We start from the raw sequence: 4906 nt of genomic DNA on the forward strand, positions 1-4906 counted from the left end.
ACAGCGCTTCATACGGAGCCATACCTATAGACGACTGGAAACTGTTGTTATAGGTGAACTCTACCAATGGTAAGTTCGACTCCCAACTCCCAGAGAAATCACTGACGCAAGCACGGAGAAGATCCTCTAAGATCTGAATAACTCGCTCCGACTGTCCATCTGTCTGCGGATGGAAAGCTGTGCTAAACAGCAACTTCGTACCCAAAGTCGAATGCAAACTCTTCCAAAACGAGGAAGTGAATCTGGGATCTCTGTCGGATACGATAGAAACTGGAATACCGTGGAGTCGGACTATCTCTCGGATATACAGCTCTGCATACTGAACCATGGTGAAAGTCGTCTTAATAGGCAAGAAGTGCGCTGATTTGGTAAGACGATCTACAATCACCCAGATAGCATTCGATCCTCTGGCTGACCTCGGCAATCCGGTCACAAAGTCCATGGTAACATTCTCCCACTTCCACTCGGGAATAGGGAGAGGCTTGAGCAAACCTGCTGGTCTCTGATGCTCGGCCTTCACTAACTGGCAAGTCAGGCACTCGGATACAAAACGCCTGATGTCCTTCTTCATTCCTGGCCACCAATACAATAGCTGCAGATCTTTGTACATCTTCGTACTCCCAGGGTGAATAGAGTACGGGGACGTATGGGCCTCTGATAAGATGTCTGCTCGGATAGAATCACTGCTAGGAACCCATATCCTATCTCGGTATCTCACAATACCGTCGCTGACTGTATACAAAACACTGCCCTTGGCTTCATCTCTCTTCTTCCACTGTGCCAACTGCTCATCTGCTGCCTGACCGCTGCGAATACGGTCAATAAGAGAGGACTGGATAGTCAAGGTAGATAGACGAGGAACTCTACCTCGAGGGTAAGTCTCAAGATCAAACCTCTGCATCTCGATCTGAAGAGGTTTCTGAATCGTCAAGTGAGCCATCACTGCGACTTTCCTGCTCAAAGCATCCGCAACTACATTAGCTTTACCCGGGTGGTAGCTAATGTCACAATCGTAGTCTTTCACAAGCTCCAACCAACGTCTCTGACGCATGTTCAGCTCCTTCTGCGTAAAGAAATACTTGAGGCTCTTATGGTCGGTAAAGATCTGGCACTTCTCTCCATACAGATAGTGCCTCCAAATCTTCAAAGCAAAAACTACGGCCGCTAACTCCAGATCATGGGTGGGGTAGTTCTTCTCGTGGATTTTCAGCTTTCGAGAAGCATACGCTATCACTCTCCCATGCTGCATCAAAACTGCACCTAAACCAAGCTTCGAAGCATCGGTATAAAGGACAAACTCGCCAGATCCTGACGGTACAGCCAAAACGGGTGCTGAGATAAGAGCTTGCTTCAAAGTATCGAAACTCTTCTGACACTCCTCGCTCCACACAAACTTCACATTTTTCTTTGTCAGTGCTGTGAGTGAAACGGCGATGGATGAGAATCCCTGAATGAACTTCCCGTAATATCCTGCTAGCCCAAGAAAACTGCGGATCTCTGATGCATTCTGAGGCACAACCCAATCTCTGACTGCTGCAACTTTCGCCGGGTCTACCTCAATGCCACTGCTAGAAACAATGTGGCCCAAGAACGCCACCTTCTCTAACCAAAATTCGCACTTACTGAACTTTGCGAATAGTTTATGTTTCTGCAATGTCTGCAACACTGTGGTCAGATGCCTGCTGTGCTCCTCCCGACTCTTGGAGTAGACGAGAATGTCATCTATGAACACTATCACAAACTGGTCGAGGTACGGCTGAAATACGCGATTCATGAGATCCATGAAGATCGCTGGCGCATTCGTCAGACCGAACGGCATCACTAGGAACTCGTAGTGGCCATAACGAGTCCTGAAAGCTGTCTTCGAGACATCAGCATCTCTCACCCTCAACTGGTGATAACCGGAACGCAGATCTATCTTGGAGAAAATCGAAGCTCCCTGCAACTGGTCAAACAGATCCTCAATCCTCGGCAGTGGGTATTTATTCTTCACTGTAACCCTGTTCAACTCCCGGTAGTCAATGCAAAGCCTCATCGAGCCATCCTTCTTTTTCACAAATAAGACCGGCGCGCCCCATGGAGAAAAGCTCGGGCGAATGAACTTCTTGTCGAGAAGTTCCTGGATCTGCTTCTTAAGCTCTGCCATCTCTGTCGGTGCTAGTCGGTATGGCGCTTTGGATATCGGAGCCGTACCTGGCATAAGCTCAATGGAAAACTCCACCTCTCTCTCGGGTGGCATACCAGAGACGTCTTCGGGAAAAACGTCTAAGAAATCTCTGACAATCGGAACATCTGAGGCTGACTGGCTGGGTTCCTCGGGGACAGATAAAAAGGTCGCTAGAAATGCCCGACACCCTCTATGCATGAGTTTCCTAGCCTGAACATAAGGAATAATGCGCGGTAAAGAAAAGTACCTGTCCGGCTAAAATAAGAACTGCTCCATTCCAGGCGGTCGGACAAGAACGGATCTCCGCTGGAAGTCTATCAACACTCTGTTCCTCAATAGCCAGTCCATCCCTAGGATGATGTCAAATTCCGGCATCGGTAGCACAATCAGATCCGCATAAACAAGATTACCGTGCAGCTCAAGGTCTATATCTCGGATAACATTGGTGGCTGCCATCTCCTCGCCTTACGGCAACACTACTGAAAAGGCTGTATCTAGCCCAATGGTCTGGATCTTGAGAAAGTTTGCAAAGACCTCCGAAATAAACGAGTGAGTGGCCCCTGAATCTATCAAGGCCTTGGTAGCGGAACCAGATATAAAAATTCTCCCTGAAAGAGCGGAGCTCTAAGTTGAATCCCACTACAAGATCTATGCTTATAGACATGCAAAGGTCTAGCTTCCTCTAGCTTAATTTCCCGAAATAAATCTGAGTAGAGCATGCAATCCCATAACAGTTCTAAGTTCAAAATCTAAATCCCGATTCCCAAAATGCGGAAATTCAAATAATAACTTAAAGTTTAAAGGTACCTGTCAACAACATAGTCTCCGGGTTGGTTTCCGCGACATGGAGAGCAAAAACTCTGCCTTGGGTAGGCAGATTCTTCTGAGGACACTGCAGCAACATGTGGTCTGGACTGCCACACTTAAAACACTTTCCTGAGCCAGCCCTACATGCTCCAGGATGGCGACGTGAGCACCTGGGACAAACTGGGTGCTCCTGAGTCCTCGGGGCTGGGCGTCCCCGCTGCTGCTGCTGCTGCTGCTGGCCTCGGTTCCTGGGCGGTCCATGAAAAGACCTCTTATTCTGCTGCTGATGCTGATGAGGAGGAGGGCGGTGCGGTGCCTGGACTGGGCGCTTGCCCTGGCGATCCCTCTCGATATCCCGCAGATCCTGCTCTGCGGCTAAGGCCTTGGAGACGGCAACCTCATAAGTAGCAGGGTCAGATACCCTAACATCCCGGCGCAAGATCGGCCGTAAACCCACCAGGAAGTGCATCAGCTTGGCTCTGGCATCATTCGCGATCAGGGGCACAAAGTGACAGCCCCTCTCGAACTTACGGATGAACTCCGTAACCGACATATCCCCCTGTCTCAGACTCATGAACTCAGTGGTCAGCCTGGTGCGAACCTCCTCAGCAAAATACTTGGAGTAGAAAACCTCCGTAAAGCTTGTCCAAGAAAGTGTAGCCAATGTCAGGGCTACCGAAGCTCCTTCCCACCATAAGCGGGCGTCTCCAGTGAACAAGTAGGTGGCACATCGGACTCGGTCTGCGTCCCCCAGCTCCATAAAATCGAAGATAACCTCGAGGGATTTGATCCATCCCTCGGCAACCATGGGGTCAGATGCCCCAGAGAATTCCTTCGGGCGCATCTTCATGAATCGCTCATACACAGCCTCGGGCCCTGTCGGCCTGGCTGCGTCTGCGGCTACGGCTGCGGCATTGCCCCCCGCAAACTGTGCGAAGAACTGTGCCATCCCAGCTAACATCTGGGCACTCATGTCCGGTGGGGGCGGTGGAGGAGGTGGTAGGTCTCCCTCCGGTCTATGCTCCTCTCTGTCCTCTCGGCGAGGCTCCACCTCTCTGTTGCGCTCTAAAATGCGTCTAGGGGGCATACTGTTCCAACATAACCCATACGTAACTAACATGCATAATTCCATAATTTATTTTAAATGAACTCTGAAATACTGAAAATCTGGAAGCATGCTGACAAAATAATTCATGCTATAACTGAAATGCTGAACAAAAATGCTGAACTGAAAAACTTACAGACCAAAGGCGTGGCTTCGTGAGCTTCTCGCGGTCAGTAGTAGTGAAACCCTATACAGAACCACCGCTCTGATACCAACTGTGAAGGCCCTCGAACTCCTTTCTTGAAAATTTGCGGAAAAATTAAAAATTTTCTTTTTAAAAGAACTTAAATGGCCTCATTCATAAAATCACTGGTGAATCAAGTCCAATATTTCAAAATATTGCAGCAGAAGAAAATCAAAGTTTTGCCAACAACAACGATTTAAAAATATCTAACAACTAATAAAAGTTGTTTGCGAAGAAAATAACAACTGCTGCTCTGAGGTCCTCGGGTGCCACTACTGCCGACCCAAGCTGGCTCACTGGTCCCCGCCCTCGGCCCTGGCCTCATCAGTACCTACAACAATCAAGTCTAGTGAGCCTAAAGACTCAGCATGCATAAATCGTAGGTAACGAGTAAAAATCTGAATTTAAAATATGCATGTGATAAAATATCATGTCCTGAGGCATACTGAAAATAATCTGTACTGAGCAATTATAATACGTGCATAACTGAACTGAAAGTCACTGTAAAAATATTTGCTCCTTGGAGCCTGTACTGAAATAACTGATAAAATTTTCTGTTGAGATTATGTTTTACGCCTGTGGCCACTGCACTAAGCTGAACTGATCGGTAACTGGCTACCGGGGAGGCTGAAACTGAACTGAG

This window comes from Primulina tabacum, chromosome 18 (genome assembly GCF_025594145.1).
Source record: "Primulina tabacum isolate GXHZ01 chromosome 18, ASM2559414v2, whole genome shotgun sequence".
NCBI classification, from domain to species: Eukaryota; Viridiplantae; Streptophyta; class Magnoliopsida; order Lamiales; family Gesneriaceae; genus Primulina; species Primulina tabacum.